This window comes from Staurois parvus, unplaced genomic scaffold, assembly GCF_062004578.1.
Source record: "Staurois parvus isolate SC_StPar_1 unplaced genomic scaffold, SC_StPar_1.0 ptg000826l, whole genome shotgun sequence".
NCBI lineage: Eukaryota > Metazoa > Chordata > Amphibia > Anura > Ranidae > Staurois > Staurois parvus.
This window is the reverse complement of record NW_028318622.1, coordinates 253684-271756: the sequence shown is the minus strand read 5'-3', so window position 1 is coordinate 271756 and position 18073 is coordinate 253684. Positions and strand designations below refer to the sequence as shown.

At 48.9% G+C, this 18073-nt stretch overlaps 1 protein-coding gene across 7 annotated transcripts in view; it reads right to left on the bottom strand.

The window, feature by feature from the left end:
* Positions 1-18073, bottom strand: part of LOC149443916 (uncharacterized) — a 443717-nt gene that overhangs the window by 333139 nt on the left and 92505 nt on the right. For 6 of the 7 annotated variants that reach the window (XR_016306587.1, XR_016306588.1, XR_016306591.1 and 3 more), the window contains exon 3: positions 3553-3646. The exons of the other annotated variant lie outside the window; for it this stretch is intronic. The gene's annotated coding sequence lies outside the window, so the exon portion shown is untranslated. The remainder of the gene's footprint in view (positions 1-3552; positions 3647-18073) is intronic. 7 annotated transcript variants of the gene reach the window in all.

Sequence of the window (18073 nt, the reverse complement as noted above, 5' to 3'; positions counted from 1 at the left end):
TATCAGCTCTCATCGCCCCTATGTCACCTCTCATCACCCCTATGTCATCTCTCATCGCCCTTATGTCACCTCTCATCACCCCTATGTAACCTCTCATCGCCCATATGTCACCCTTCATCACCCCTATGTCACCCTTCATCACCCCTATGCCACATTGCCCCCAATTCACCTCTCATCACCCATGTGTCACCTCTCATCACCTCTATGTCACCCCACATCGCCCCTATGTCATCTCTCATCACCCCTACGTAACCTTTCATCGCCCCTATGTCACCTCTCATCAGCTCAATGTCACCTCTCATCGCCCCTATGTCACCTCTCATCGCCCCTATATCGGCTCTCATCGCCCCTATGTCACCTTTCATCGCCCCTATGTCACCTCTCATAGCCCCTATGTTACCTCTCATCGCCCTAATGTCACCTCTCATAGCCCCTATGTAACCTCTCATCGCCCCTAAGTCACCTCTCATCGCCCCTATGTCACCTCTCATCGCCCCTATGTCACCCCTCATAGCCCCTATGTCACCTGTCATCGCCCCTATGTCTTCTCTCATCGCCCCTATGTCACCTCTCATCGCCCCTATGTCACCTCTCATCACCTCTATGTCACCCTTCATCACCCCTATGCCACATTGCCCCCATGTCACCTCTCATCACCTCTATGTCATCTCTCATCACCCCTACGTAACCTTTCATCGCCCCTATGTCACCTCTCATCACCTCAATGTCACCTCTCATCACCCCAATGCCAAATGTCATCCCACCTATGTCTCCTCTCCTCACCCTTATGTCACTTCTTATAGTCCCTGTCATCTCTCAGCACCCTTATGTCACCAATCATTGCCCCTAGGCACCGTATTGTAGTGAACGGGATGCTGGTATGGGGTATGGTGGTGATCAGGACGCTGGAATGGGGTATGGAGGTGATCAGGACGCTGGTATGGGGTATGGAGGTGATCAGGACGCTGGTATGGGGTATGGAGGTGATAAGGACGCTGGTATGGGGTATGGAGGTGATCAGGACGCTGGTATGGGGTATGGCGGTGATCAGGACGCTGGTATGGGGTATGGCGGTGATCAGGATGCTGGTATGGGGTATGGAGGTGATCAGGACGCTGGTATGGGGTATGGAGGTGATCAGGACGCTGGTATGGGGGTGATCAGGACGCTGGTATGGGGTATGGAGGTGATCAGGACGCTGGTATGGGGTATGGAGGTGATCAGGACGCTGGTATGGGGTATGGAGGTGATCAGGATGCTGGTATGGTGTATGGAGGTGATCAGGACGCTGGTATGGGGTATGGAGGTGATCAGGAGGCTGGTATGGGGTATGGTGGTGATCAGGACGCTGGTATGGGGTATGATGGTGATCAGGACGCTGGTATGGGGTATGATGGTGATCAGGACGCTGGTATGGGGTATGGAGGTGATCAGGACGCTGGTATGGGGTATGGCGGTGATCAGGATGCTGGTATGGGGTATGGTGGTGATCAGGACGCTGGTATGGGGTATGGAGGTGATCAGGACCCTGGTATGGGGTATGGCGGTGATCAGGACGCTGGTATGGGGTATGGAGGTGATCAGGACGCTGGTATGGGGTATGGAGGTGATCAGGACCCTGGTATGGGGTATGGCGGTGATCAGGACGCTGGTATGGGGTATGGGGGTGATCAGGATGCTGGTATGGGGTATGGGGGTGATCAGGACGCTGGTATGGGGTATGGAGGAAACCCTCCAAGGTGACTCCCGGGTTGTCAGGAGGGATGAGTTAAAAACACAAATCTCAACTCACCTGAGCAACCAAAGCTGCAAACCAATCACGTGAAAACAAGGCGTGTGTACATGAAATGCTTCCGCTGTCTGTGATTGGCTGTCAGCTGTGACGGCTTCAAAGCAGGATATACATGGCGCTGTGCTATCACCCCCTATAGTAGACGGTTGGGGTACACAGGGAGTAATGTGGGGGGATCTCTGTATATACAGAGCTCTGTACTGTCACCCCCTATAGTAGAAGGTTGGGGTACACAGGGAGTAATGTGGGGGGATCTCTGTATATACACAGCTCTGTACTGTCACCCCCTATAGTAGAAGGTTGGGGTACACAGGGAGTAATGTGGGGGGATCTCTGTATATACACAGCACTGTACTGTCACCCCCTATAGTAGAAGGTTGGGGTACACAGGGAGTAATGTGGGGGGATCTCTGTATATACACGGCTCTGTACTGTCACCCCCTATAGTAGACGGTTGGGGTACACAGGGTGTAATGTGGGGGGATCTCTGTATATACACGGCTCTGTACTGTCACCCCCGATAGTAGACGGTTGGGGTACACAGGGAGTAATGTGGGGGTATCTCTGTATATACACAGCTCTGTACTGTCACCCCCTATAGTAGACGGTTGGGGTACACAGGGAGTAATGTGGGGGGATCTCTGTATATACACAGCTCTGTACTGTCACCCCCTATAGTAGAAGGTTGGGGTACACAGGGAGTAATGTGGGGGGATCTCTGTATATACACAGCTCTGTAATGTCACCCCCTATAGTAGACGGTTGGGGTACACAGGTAGTAATGTGGGGGGATCTCTGTATATACACAGCTCTGTACTGTCACCCCCTATAGTAGACGGTTGGGGTACACAGGGAGTAATGTGGGGGGATCTCTGTATATACACAGCTCTGTACTGTCACCCCCTATAGTAGACGGTTGGGGTACACGGGGAGTAATGTGGGGGGATCTCTGTATATACACAGCTCTGTACTATCACCCCCCATAGTAGACGGTTGGGGTACACAGGGAGTAATGTGGGGGGATCTCTGTATATACACAGCTCTGTACTGTCACCCCCTATAGTAGAAGGTTGGGGTACACGGGGAGTAATGTGGGGGGATCTCTGTATATACACAGCTCTGTACTGTCACCCCCTATAGTAGAAGGTTGGGGTACACGGGGAGTAATGTGGGGGGATCTCTGTATATACACAGCTCTGTACTGTCACCCCCTATAGTAGAAGGTTGGGGTACACGGGGAGTAATGTGGGGGGATCTCTGTATATACACAGCTCTGTACTGTCACCCCCTATAGTAGAAGGTTGGGGTACACGGGGAGTAATGTGGGGGGATCTCTGTATATACACAGCGCTGTCCCTCCCCCCCAGTAGATGGTTTCATCCATTCATTAAATCCATTAGGCCGCAGTGGGGAAGAAGCAATCACAGTGGTGGGGGAGGGGGGTGGAAGAGTCCTCTGACCCCCAGAAATGATGGGATTGTTTTGCAGGATTTCCTGGTGTTCGGGGAATATACAGGACATCCAGCCATTGCACATAATGCAGTTTCAGCGCAGTGCACTCTATTCCTGCAGGGAACTTGCACTCGGCTTCACTGGACGTCTATAACAAGTCTAAGGACACTTTCCTGTATTTTTTATCCCCTCAATACCAGCCGGGTTCCTGATTATCAAATATGAGACGTCACCCCGGGGGGCACACCTTCATTTTGGGGGTGTTCACAATACCCCCCCCCCGTTTTTATCTGAGATGTTCTTCTTACCAGGACGTCAGGGGAGGCGATTTCTTGTAAATCTCAGAACTTCCACTCGGTGTTCCGTTATTTCTTCCTCAGAGACGTTCAGAATACAGGAAATCTACGGAGAGAAATGATTGGTTTATCCATCGACTTCACAGATTTCAGAGTAAAAAGGGAAATGTTTAATTCAGTCTTTGTGTTCTGTATATAGTAAGATATAAACACTATGACCCCCCCCCCCCCCCCATAGGAAAGCTGTGTGTCTGTATACAAGGAATCGGGGGCAGGGCTGGATGGGGGAGTGATTGTCAGTCCAACGATCAGAGCCGTGTGCAGTGAGGATCGATCTGCTATTGGACGACTATTACCGGCTGCTACAGGATATATACTGTATGACCAGATATAGACCCCCCTCCCCCTCCCAATAACTGATCTGTATGGTGAATTCACCCCTCACACCCCCACAATAAACAGAATGATTTGCAGCAGCAGCCAAGGAATTCAAATTAAAAAAAAAAAAATGTCAGTTATTTTCTCAGCAACAGCCAAGGAATTCAAATTTAAAAAAAAAAAAAAAAAAAAAAAAGCCGCCAACAGATTTGAAATTAGCCTCATTTGCATATTCCGGTTGTCATGGCAACAGAGCACAGGCTTGGTCATGTAACCTCCTGCTCAGTGTGACATCACAGGTCACATGCTCACTTTGAAAGTAGCCTCATTTGCATATTTCCGGTAGTCATGGCAACAGAGCACAGTGACATCACAGGTCACATGCTCAGTGTGACATCACACGGTGAGGGAGCCTCAGATTGTGACTGACCTTTGAAGAGAGAGGAAGCAATTGTAGTTTCTCTTCAGAATCGCTCGCCTTTCGATGTTCAACTTCAACCACCAAACCAGAGAGCATTTTCTGAGCAGAATTCCAGCGCAATCAGCACAGGAGAGAGACGAATTCCCAATGAAGGATCACCAGCAAACCGCTCAGCCCCATGTTACCGCCCCCAAAAGGGGTGTGGCTGGGGCTATTAGACGGATATTCAAGAAAGACAAGAAAATTTACCCTCTGAACACCAACCAAGAGGGTCCAACACAGGAGAGGGTGGGACCCTTGGTAGAGGACCGCCCACCAACCACACAGCTCCATGTTACCGCCCCTAAAAGGGGTGTGGCTGGGGCAATTAGACGACTATTCAAGAAAGACAAGAAAGTTGACCCTCTGAACACCAACCAAGAGGGTCCAACACAGGAGAGGGCGGGACCATCAGCAGAGGGCTGCCAACCAACCGCACAGCCCCATGTTACCGCCCCTAAAAGCGGTGTGCGTAGGGCAATTAGGCGCAGGGTTAGAGCAGCTGCACGCAGGATTTGGCCCTTTAGTCAAACGAAAACCAGAAGAGACGCTGATGGTAAGTATTCTAATAGAGAGATTTAATGAATGTCAGGTGGGAGGTCACGGGTATTAGGTGGGAGGTGACGGGTATTAGGTGGGAGGTGACGGGTATCAGGTGGGAGGTGACAGTTATCAGGTGGGAAGTGACGGGTATTAGGTGGGAGGTGACGGGTATTAGGTGGGAGGTGACGGGTATTAGGTGGGAGGTGACAGTTATCAGTTGGGATGTAACGGGTATTAGGTGAAAGGTGATAGTTATCAGGTGGGAGGTGACGGGTATTAGGTGGGAGGTGACAGTTATCAGGTGGGAGGTGACAGGTATCAGGTGGGAGGTGACAGGTATCAGGTGGGAGGTGATGGGTATCAGGTGTGCAGTGACAGTTATCAGTTGGGAGGTGACAGGTATCATTTGGGAGGTGACAGGTATCAGGTGGGAGGTGACAGGTATCATTTGGGAGGTGACAGGTATCAGGTGGGAGGTGACATGTATCAGGTGGGCGGTGACAGTTATCAGGTGGGAGGTGACAGGTATCAGGTGGGCGGTGACAGGTATCAGGTGGGAGGTGACAGGTATAAGGAGTGAAGGAGATGCACAGACCTGACAGGCAGCCCAATGGCAAACAAAGGACTGCACATGGCAGGCTGACAGTGCTGCTGCCCCCATCTCCGCCATTCCCACCATTGTCACTGGGAGTAGTCATGTGGTCAGCCGTGTTCTGGGCTCTGTATGGGGGCTGCAGGAGCAGAAGAAGATTCCTCCTATTTTATCATAGAGCGTCCAGAACATATCCGCCCACAGGACTCACCCCCCATGCACCCCCCACCCCTGCTCCTGCACCCCTCACCCCCCACCCCTGCACCCCCCACCCCTGCACCCCCCACCCCTGCTCCTGCACCCCTCACCCCCCACCCCTGCACCCCCCACCCCTGCTCCTGCACCCCCCCCCCACTCTGTATTACTCAATTATAACATTCTAGTGAGTGCACTTCGTATTTCAGCCTCTAGACCATTACCAGTCCAAGCAGCACCATTGTTGTACAACCGCCGAGATAAAACCAATATAGAATATTGCAATCATAAGTTAGGACAAGCAGAATGATGGGATTGCATTGTGGGGGGAGGGGGGGGGAGTAAATCACCAGCATACTAAGCGGGAAGCACAGCCTGCCTATGTAATGGAGCAGATTGGTGGTCTTTATCACCAGGATCTCAGGGCAGAGAGGATTTCTGATGGCTGACACTTGTCCTGGCACAGAACGCCGTGTACTGAGAATGGACTCCCGGGGCCCAGAACCCCCACATTGTCCATGGATAGAATTCCCATAAAGAGAACCGGGTGACACAAGACACGGATGACATTCACACATATGTAGAGGAAAAGTAAATGTTGACAGATTCTGTGTAATATCAATGCATGACGTGTAATTCATTTTTTTTTGCTCTCTCCAGGTAAAAACAAAGACCCAACCTCGGATTCATCCGGAGAATACTGCATGATCATACGGGATGGATCATACCATAGAGCCATAAGGGAGGGTTCAGACTTCCCAGCAACGTGGAATAGCTCATCTTCATCCGGATCATTCCACAGTACAAAATCCAATTTGTCATCTTTATCCGGAGAATACTACATGATCATACGGGATGGATCATACCATAGAGCCATAAGGGAGGGTTCAGACTTCCCAGCAACGTGGAATAGTTCATCTTCATCCGGATCATTCCACAGTAATAAATCCAATTCGTCATTTTCATCCGGATCCTACCATAGTGCGAAATCCGATGTGCCATCTCCATCGGAATCCCTATATTTTGACATCCATTTGGATCATTCCAGACAGAGGTAAGTTTTTCCATTTTCCATTTCTTCTTCTCTTTCCTGTACTGCGCCCCAACACTGATCCACAGCCCCAAAATATTTACTCAAATGGTGACTTTTTGGGAGTCAGAACTTACACAAGGATAAGCTTCCCTCTTGACAGTCTTTGGGCTGATCAATTAGTTCTTCAGCCAATGAGTGAGGAATGGTGAAAGGAGGAGGGGAGCGCCACTTGTGTCCCACATCAGGCTCTCGGAGGGCTCCGGCTGTAGTCGGGGAAGCAGTATGGGAAGGAGCAGAACTCTAGAGCGCCACCTACAAAGCTGGAGGTTGCTCAGGTCAACTGTACAGAGTAGGGGATTTCTTTACAGAAACCATTTACTGAGAGGCTGCCACTGCTGACCTTCGTCTGGCTGACTCTGGACTCAGAACTTGGAGTCGGATCCAGAAGGAGTCTACAGCTAGGAGGACAGAAGTCGTCAGACCTCCTGATCTACATGAGACTTCCAGGATGGTGACCAAAGTACTGAAGTGACTGGATCACCCTAACAGCCAGACAAACCCAGTACTGTGATCAGGACAGTCCAGCCATGGCGGCCTACGTATTTACTCTGTTTGGTTTTCTGAACTTGTGTACGTGTTTCTGTATATTAATCCACAACGTGAAATCTTCCATGTCTAATGTAACCTCTACCTCTTCTTTTCACACAGACTCATCTGGTATTTGTCATGGAATTCCTCAGCAGAACGGAGCTTGCGGGATTGATGAAAAAGGAAATTCTGGATCTGAAAGTTGTAAGGTAAGTCCAATGATGGGGTCCACAATGGAGTTGGGGGTGACTGACCACTGAGCATAGGCAATGACGTAGTCAGGCCATTCATACCCCTTCATCCATGCCCCTAAATTCCATACCCCTCCATCCATACCTATCCATCCACACTCCTCCATACATACCCTTCTATCCATACCCCTCCATTGATAACCCTCTATATATAACACTCCATCCATACCCTTCTATCTGTACCCCTCCATCCATACCCTTCTATCCATACCTCTCCATCCATACCCCTCCATCCATACCCCTCCATCCATACCCCTCCATCCATACCCTTCTATCCATACCCTTCTATCCATACCTCTCCATCCATACCCCTCCATCCATACCCCTCCATCCATACCCCTCCATCCATAACTCTCCATCCATACCTCTCCAGGGTTTTACCTTCTCTTCCTTCCTTCCCAGGCTCCCTTGGGTTGGGGAGCGAGTTTAAAGGGACAAGTAAGGAAGCAGAAATATGTCACTGTCAGAATCTAACAGTAAACGGCGTTCTAGTTATTCAATGTTTCTAATTCTATTCTCTTCTTCATTGCAGCTCTTATGTAAGGACCAGGATAAGAGAACGCACCTTGTAAAGGGTCTAAGACGCCATTGATTTTTCAAGGACATCAACTGGGCAGAGTTGAAGGAAGGAAAATCACCCTCACCCCTGATAATGGGACCTGAGGAACCGGAAGATGGAAAAATAGAAATGACGGAATTCATGTCCAAGGAGGATTCGGAGACGGAAGAGCTGCATATCAGCGAATTCTCCTACATGAGCGAGTGTTTCCAGCAGCAGCAGCCAATGGCCCCATCTCCAGCACCGCCAGAGGGCCAACAGATCCTACGCAGGGATCGGTGGCGTTAGTATGACACCAGAAGGAAGACCCTTTCCATCTTCCTCTCCATTTCCTTCTGTACTTATTGTGTATGTTCAGGGGAATTCAGAACGGCTCTAACACCACTTTTCTGGCGGGAGTCCCCTTTAAGAGCTACCTGCGCCTAATTCAGGCAAGCATTTGCTCCGGTGTCACTAACATTACCGACACGTGCGGCAAATTCAGGAAGTTCTTACTACTGCCACTTCAAGTATGGCCGTGACATATTCTTCAAGGAGAAGTGTGGGATTGAAAATAACAGACATCCATCCCAACCTACATGGCTGCAGCTTCCGTCCGATGCTGCAGCTGTCCACCGCTGGCTCCAAGACCCGAGAACTGAGCGATCACATGACCACTGATCACTCGGTTCTCGGTCTTCAGTGAGCAGAAGAGGGGTGACAGTCAGTGACCGCTCGCTGCTCTGCCCCCCCAGAGCTCACTGGAGAGTCGGACTGTGGGGTGGGTGGGAGCGGCTGGCTCAGAATCACAGCAGCATGCTCAGCGAAGCGTGAACCAGTGAGCCGGTCAGGGATCTAGGTGGATCCCTACAATATTGTCAGGATCTTTGTTGAGCCAGGAGCGGCTCTGTGATGTTAGGCGACAGGGTTGGGGTTAGATTTAGGGAGGGGGTAAGAGGGGTGGGGGGATTAGGGTTAGGGTGGGGGGATTAGGGTTGCGGGATAAGGGTTAGGGGTGGGGGGTAAAGGGTTAGGGTTGGGGTTATGGTTAGGAGGTTAGGGTTAAGCTGTCATCTGACATCACAGAGTCAGTCCTGGCTCTGCAGGGATCCCGACCGTACTGTTGGGATCCACCCACATGCCTGACCGTCAGCTGGCTCGGCCTCTCAGTGTGTTGCTGTGATCTTGAGCCAGCCGTCCCCGCCCCCTCCACAGCCCGGAGCTCCGGTGAGTCCTGGAGGGATAGAGCAGAGAGCCGGAGACTGACAGTCACTTCTCTCTGCTCACTGAGGACCGAGAACAGAGCGATGGGTGGTCATGTGATGGGCGGTCATGTGATGGGCGGTGTTTGATCGCTCAGTTCTTGGGGTAGAGCCGGTCAGGGACAGATGCAGCTGGGATCCATGCTGCAGCCATCTAGGTAAGGAGGATGATTTTCTATAAACCCGCACTTCTCTAGGAATGGATGGCCAGCCTGAGCCATCAGCCAGGAGATTCCCCGGACGACAGCTTCATGTACACAATGAGGGGAGGATACAGGGATGTCATTGGCCACTGCCCATATTTGGGGAATGACTTGCACTGGGTGGGCGGAGCCCGATGAGGAGCGGAGAGACTAGTGCCCAATCATGTCCGCTTCACTTGTGACTGACGGTGCCCAGCAGTGGGCGGATCTGAAAGCCGCTGGATTGAAGAGCAGCTATGGACCCGCCCACTGCCTGTGCTGTCAATGAAAAGTGTAGCGGACCTGATGGAGAACTAGTCTCTCCCCTCCCCCATCAGGCTCCGCCCACTCCTACTATACAAATCCTCGGCCAAGCGCCTGTCAGTGTGATGGGTGCAGCGGCCGGGCAGGGAGGGCGCTGGGGGAGGACTGTCCGGCGTGGCGCTCCTTCCCCAGTGCAGACATGGACACATACATAGACCCGTCTGTGACACATACATGGACTGGGTGTAAGCACCGACACTTTCACTACTGCGACCCGACCCAATTCTAAAGGGTGTCTATGATACCTTCAGTGTCCGACTTTCTGGATGGGGCCCCCAGGATGTTGTGGCCCCCCCTATACCTTCTGAGCACTGTACAGGGACATGAATCGGGCACCCCAGACTGATGATTCAGGGACAACCGATCGCCTTAGGGGGTCAGGAAGGATTTTTTTTTCCCCTTTGGAGACCATCTGACCAAGGGGGGGGGGGGGGGGGTTGCCTTCATCTGGATCATCGGAAGGTTTTGGGGTCTAAAAAAGGCATCATGTCTTCCACTGAGCTCAGGGTCCAGGATTGTACTATACACAGAGCTTAGGGTCCAGGATTGCACTATACACAGAGCTCAGGGTCCAGGACTGCACAATACACAGAGCTCAGGGTCCGGGACTGCACAATACACAGAGCTCAGGGTCCAGGACTGCACAATACACAGAGCTCAGGGTCCAGGATTGTACTATACACAGAGCTCAGGGTCCAGGATTGTACTATACACAGAGCTCAGGGTCCAGGATTGTACTATACACAATAGATGGATAGATAGATAGATAGATAGATAGATAGATAGATAGATAGATAGATAGATAGATAGATAGATAGATAGATAATAGATAGATAGATAATAGATAGATAGATAGATAGATAGATAGATAGATAGATAGATAATAGATAATAGATAGATAATAGATAATAGATAGATAATAGATAGATAGATAGATAATAGATAGATAATAGATAATAGATAGATAATAGATAGATAGATAGATAATAGATAGATAGATAGATAGATAGATAGATAATAGATAGATAATAGATAGATAGATAGATAGATAGATAGATAGATAGATAGATAGATAGATAGATAGATAATAGATAGATAATAGATAGATAGATAGATAGATAGATAGATAGATAGATAGATAGATAATAGATAGATAGATAATAGATAGATAGATAATAGATAGATAGATAATAGATAGATAGATAATAGATAGATAGATAGATAATAGATAGATAGATAATAGATAGATAATAGATAGATAGATAATAGATAGATAATAGATAGATAGATAATAGATAGATAGATAGATAGATAGATAGATAGATAGATAGATAATAGATGGATGGATATACGGGCAGCACAGTGGCTCAGTGGTTAGCACTTCCGCCTGGCAGTACTCGGGTCGTTGGTTCAAATCCCAACCACAGCACCACCTGCCTGGAGTCTGCATGTTCTCCCTGTGCCTGCGTGGGTTTCCTCCGGGTACTCCGGTTTCCTCCCACACTCCAAAGACATGCTGGTAGGTTAATTGGCTCCTGTCTAAATTGGCCCTAATATGTGTATGTATGAATGTGAGTTAGAGACCTTAGATTGTAGGCTCCTCGGGGGCGGGGACTGATGTGAAGGTACAATATATCTGTGTAAAGTGCTGTGTAAACTGACGACACTATAGAAGTACCTGAAATAAATAATATAGATAGATGGATAGACGGATGGTGGGAGGGAGGGGTGGGTGGGAGGAGATAAAGCTAGATAACAAAGCCCCGGTGGCCTAATGGATCAGGCACTGGCCTCCTCAGCCAGGGATTGTGGGTTCGAGTCCCACCTGGGGGGATATCTTGCTTGTCTCTTATACCAGGATGAGGGGAGGATGAAGAATAGAACCATCCGGGGGGGGAGGGGGGATCCACCTCTCTGTGCTCCATGTGTCAGTCCTAGAAGGTCCCTTTCCTGCAATCACCCGCTGGGGCAGACTCCATGGACCACTTGATCTTCTCCTGCCGTCACTCTTCTATGTTTCTTCCCCAAGAAAGGCCCCTCCCCCTCCCTACCCCAGGTGGATGCTGCATCTGTCCCCCCGCCGGCTCTAAGACTGAGAACTGAGCGATCAAAGCCTGCCAATCGCTCAGTTCTCAGTGCTCTGGGAGCAGAGAGTTGGTGACTGTCAGTACGGCTTCAGTGCCCACTGTCACGATCGTGGCATCAGATCCCAGCTCTTCTCACCAAGCTCGTGACCGAAGGACTAGCCAATCTAAAACCGCGATGTCACGTGCGTAACAATGCCACGCCCAGCTGCACCCTGCACAACGATTTTCCAGCTAATTGGACCACAATCGATGTACCGGCAGCCTGGAAGCGATTGTTACTGGGTCAGGTTAATTACGCAATTAACCCTTCACACTGCCACCACCTCCTTTTTGTACAGAGAAAGAGGAAACTCGGCAATATCAGCTAAAACAGCATAATGGTTGAGATAATCATCTGCATAATACGGTCACCGCAGGCCGGTTATACAGAGGGTTAAACAAACACAGTAGCGTTCTCTTTAGAGGCAGGAATTTGTAAATTGCAATAAAGCGATTTAGAAACAGTTCAACACTTTCAGAAGGAAAGATTTATTACTAAAAGGTCAAACGGGTGCAATGAAAATATTTACAGAAAAGATGTAACTAAGATATATATATATAAACATACAGAGACCAACAGCACAGCAAAGAGATATCAGAAAGAGGTGAAAGGGTGAAAGTACTTGCCAAAGTCCTGGGTTAGCAGATCCAAGTTTCAGAGCAAAAGGGCACGGGTCTCCCCAGGTGGTATTGATGTTAAAATGGGAGACGTCTTCAACTTAGACTCTTAGGCCTGACAGTCTATTTTGTAGTTCCCCAGAAGGGGGTGTCTCTGACGTCAAGGACCAATACCCCGCTTAGGGCGTGGAGGTATGGGTGGATACCTCAACTAGAGCCAAAATTTCCCATAACTCATATTTTGGCCCATAACTTTCCAGCTGCACAAGTGACATTCCACCCGCGGATAGATTATTATGCAGACACGTCTGAGGATTGATTAGATATGAATTATGAAATTAAACACTGTACGGTTCACAAGATCTACTTTTCTGTTTTCCTATGTATTCGAGACAATGCGAGTGACCTACCAAACTGTTCGCCTCCTCTTATCCAATCTGACGATATGTCCGGTGTTTATGTAAGTCTCTCATATTCCAAGATAGGAGGCATAGGGGACAAATGAATTTTGAAAAGTGTTTATCTGATTCTGTCACCTACGCTGAGTTGGGTTTATTAGGTTGGAATCTCTTTCAACTCCTGGGAAAGCTGCTTTATCTCTGCCGAGGTGTTACAATTTGCAGGTTCTTTGGACAGGGAGGCCCCGGCTCCCCTGGGGGGCTTTATAGCTCCTATGACCCTCCTGTGACATTCCCAACTCACACACATACTGGCCAAATGTCGCTGGGCCTCTGTAAGGAGGGAGGGGGGAAGAATGAGGGAGAAATATGTTTGTCAGGATGGTTAATCCCTTTGCCAAGATGGAGGTTGAAGCCAAAATGGTTGAACCGCGTCCATCTCTGGGTATACGCTGTTACACCCACCAGTGAAGAGAAATATTATTTGCAACATTTTACGACAAAAACAAAGAAACGTTTTTTTTTTTTAATTTGTCTTTTTTTTGTTTAGCAAAAATACCATTCCATCAGTCAGTGTCGCCCGTCAGTGTCATCCATCAGTGCCTATCACTGCCGCCAATCAGTGCCCATCACTGCCGCCAATCAGTGCCCATCGTTGCCGCCAATCAGTGCCCATCATTGCTGCCGCCTATCAGTGCCCATCATTGCTGCCTATAAGTGGCCATCATTGCTGCCTATCAGTGCCCATCACTGCTGCCTATCAGTGCCCATCACTGCTGCCTATCAGTGCCAATCATTGCTGCCTATCAGTGCCCATCATTGCTGCCTATCAGTGCCCATCATTGCTGCCTATCAGTGCCCATCACTGCTGCCTATCAGTGCCAATCATTGCTGCCTATCAGTGCCCATCATTGCTACCTATCAGTGCCCATCATTGCTACCTATCAGTGCCCATCATTGCTACCTATCAGTGCCCATCATTGCTACCTATCAGTGCAGCATCATCAGTACCACCAAAAGAAGGCTCTGGGTGAAAACAATGCTACAAATGTCATCTGGGTAAAGTGTTGCATGACCGCGCAATTGTCATTCAAAGTGCAACAGAGCTGAAAGGTGAAAATGGTCCTGGGCACCAAGGGGATATAAGTGCCTGGTAGGCGAGGGGTTAACTAGGTCTGTAGTTTGCTCCTCCCTGCTCACTTCCCATTGGCCATACGACTGCTGGTACCGGATTACCTGGGTACCTGGTTACCCCCCCCCCCCTTGTACTTACCTGAGCCCCATCACGATCCAGCGCTGTGCATGAGAGCTGCAGCTCTCCTGTCTTTGTCCCTCCTCACTGGGCAGATCCATAGCAGGAGCCGCTGGCTCACACTCCTGTCAATCATCTCCAGTGACGAGGGAACGGGGGCCGAGTCCAGCTGTTTGTCTCAATGGACACAGCAACGGGACTCGGGAGCGAGCCCGCACAAGTGCCTCCATGGGAATTGCTTCCTACTGGGGGCAACACAAGAGAGGAGGGGCCAGAAGCACCATCGGGGGACCCGAGAAGAGGAGGATCAGGGCCTCTCTGAGCAATTCTATTACAGAGCAGGTAAGTATAGACAGGTTTGTTGATTTCTCCTTTCAGCCGATGTAAATGTAAGAAGTCGTTCTCCCGGGGCTGGGGATCGCTTTTCTATCTGACATCAATGCACAGAGAATACACGAAAAGTGTAAGAAGTGAAATGAAGCAAATCCAAATCAGAAGCAACCCATAGAAATAAAGTGCCCATAAAGAAGGTCCAGAAATGTGACGTCATCAGTAGTGGGTCAGACAATTCTTCCCGGCTGATTCTGCTTCTTCATAGGATCAGAACCCCCCCCCCTCCCCCCCATCAGATGTCGTGCCACGAACCACGCAGGCGGCGTCACCTCCGGGCTCACACAACTCTCACCTCAGAGACGTCACATTGGGCGAAGCGTCCTTCACTCTCCCCATCATCCACCATACCGGACGGGTGGGCACCTCTCATACTTCCAGAAACAGGGAGCGGTCCCTTTAAGGGGGTTGGAGGTCTGAGGTGACAACCCTTAGTGGAGGTAACAAAGGACCCCGAAGGTGTCTGTACTAGCAAACGTATCTTTATTCAAATGTAATGCAGTCACATGTAAGAGCGAATAAAACGCCATAAAACAGGATAGAAAATCTCCAGATCCAAGCTGCACTTCCATACAGAGTCGGTCTCGATTCACGTCTGCCCACGGCTACGCCCTTACGTGTTACGTCACACCCATGTGACTTCATCACAGGGATGGTAGAGGGCAGATAAAGAATCCTGATATAGTGTTTAAAGAGCAATTATTGGAAGCCATTTTGCCGAAGTCTTCATTATACAACCCTATGGTGGCCACTGTCCGTTCATCTCAATGAATAGTAAAGTAACGGTGGCCATTTTTGAGTAGTACAGAGTCTTATCGTGGCCATTTTTGAGTAGTACAGGCTCCTATAGCAGCCACTTTTGAGTAGTACAGGGTCCTATGGTGACATTTCTTGAGTAGTACAGGGTCCTGTGTTGGCCATTTTTGAGTAGTGCAGGGTCTTATGGCAGCCATTTTTGAGTAGTACAGGGCCCTATGGTGGCCATTTTTGAGTAGTACAGGGTCCTATGGTGGCCATTTTTGAGTAGTACAGGGTCCTGTGGTGGCCATTTTTGAGTAGTACAGGGTCCTATTGTCATGGAAATTTTGTATTGTTGGTCGAACTTTAAATGTGTCATATATTCGTGTTATTCATATGTCTCTCGTGTGGCTTAATTAAAGCTCTGAAGGCTGCAATTGGGCCATGCGCATGTACAATGTATGTATTACAGTACTCAGCTTGGTAATGGATGAGATGGCAGATCTGCGTTTATAGACCGGCGTGTATACCACCACGGCATTCGATGCGAATGTCGCTGGCAGTAGACCGTGGGCCTGTATCCACATATCAGCAGCATAGTACCACATGGGCTTCATAACGCAAGGCGCCAAGCGGTGTGAACTCCACGTGTAGGCTTATGCATATCTTACAACCCATTACCAACTTGAAACTGTATCTTGGATGGATGTGTTTTAATAAAGATCGTATCGGGCCCATCCAGGTACAGACTGATATTTCTAGGGAATGCTTGTGCAGAGAATGGACATACTGTTAGGAGCTGGGAGATATGCTCTCCATAGAGAGCTCATGGGAAGGGGAGGAGATATGCTCTCCACAGAGGGCTCATGGGAAGGGGAGGAAATCTGCTGACCTCAGAAGGCTCATGGGGGAGGACCAGTGATAGATAATAGGAAAGGCTATGCTCCAATCGGAATGTACATCCTGTGTATAGGCACTCCCCATTGCATTGTTCGGTGGGAGGGGATTGACTTTATTCATGTGGGGGGCATGTGTGTATTTTTAATAAAACCAGGGGCTGAGTCTGAAACCGGCCCTTATGTGAATTCAACCATCATCCTGAGAGTGTCGTTTGATCATTCTAGGGTAACAGAGCTCTAATTCCCCACATCTCAACAGAAGCTAAAAGTATTTGGATGGGCAGGAATCGTGTAGTTTAGCTGCAGTCGTGGTAAGCGACATTCGCACAGCTTTATGGGGGATTTCTGCGCATCCAACTGCGAGTACTCACGGTAAGGAGAAATTCGTTAAAGCGAATTTCCAAGACAGTTTGGCGAGCCTGGTGGATACTAACGCGTATTCTTGCATATCTAACCAAGAACGGGGGGGGAATAGCCATCATGAACTAGCAAAAAGTATGCCGGCACATTTCAGGTCTCTCTGCCATTAAGAGGATCGCTTTTTGCGTGTTCGTGTGGCTGATTTCGCTCTCTGTTAGCCAACAAGAATTACCGCTTGGCAAGGACCTAGTTTTTTTTTGTCCTAAACTCTTGATTTGTGGGTGAAAGACGAGGGTTTGTCTCTGCGGAGAGCAGCAGAGGGGTGGGTTTGGTTGGCTGGATTTGGTCAAGTTTAAAAATCTTCCAACCAAAAATTAAACGGGTATATGTTTTAGCGGGTAAAAGTTGTCGCATAGTGTTGGGTAAGTATTTGCGGCTTGTAGGTACTGTGGTGATTGCTCTACCCCCCTCCACGTGAGGTAATTATTACAGTGCTGAAAGGCTTAGGTTAATTGTTAACTGTTGTAAGATCTTTGTATGTAGTCTGTGCAATGTTTTGTGGTACTACTGCTCCCAGCAAGCATGCAGCAGGGGGTCCTTTCTGTTACATGTGCATGTTAGTGTGATATGTTGGTGTTTTATGTCCGTTCTGTGATTGTGCCCAAGAGGTTAGAGGCAATTTTGAGGCTAGAGTCTGCCGTGTGCTCCTCTGTGGGGGGGCCATTCTAGTGTTACCATGTGCTTCCCTGTGGGGGGTAATTCTAGTATCTGCCATGTGCTCCTCTGTGGGGGGTCATCTTCTTGACTAACCACATGGACTCCTTTTGTTTGGTGGCCATTTTGTTGGCTACCATGTGCTTTCCCTGTTGGTGGCCATTTTGTTGACTACCATATGTGCAGTAATCTCTATGCAATGTGTATGCAGCTTTCTATATGCATTTGACCCATATTGTGTTTTTAATCCAAATTTTTTACAGTTTCATTTGTTTGCTTTTAGCTTTAAATTTGCGTATTGCCAGCCAATTTAAAGTGTGTTAAGCGAGTTTTCCCTTCACGTGTTCCACATTTAGTGAGCGCGGTGAAGTCTGGGTTTTTGCACATAGATTTCTTGTATAGTGATTATGTTTTTCTTGTGTTTTTCCTGTTAAAAGTAGTTCCTTATTGTAAAGCGGGTTTGTTTTAAGCTGCTGTGTCGCGTGTTTCACGTCCAGCAGACTTTTTGTGTAAACGGTTTTAGGTGGTTGCAGCGAAGATTGCGTGTGTAACGTGGATCGTTTAGCGGTGCTGGTATGAGTGATTTTTGCGTCAGCAACAAGGTTACTTTTGGCGCAGTTTTTCGGTTTACCTCTGTGTAATTGCATTAAAATAGTGCAGCGCTAAAGTAGTGACAATATGACAGAAAAAAG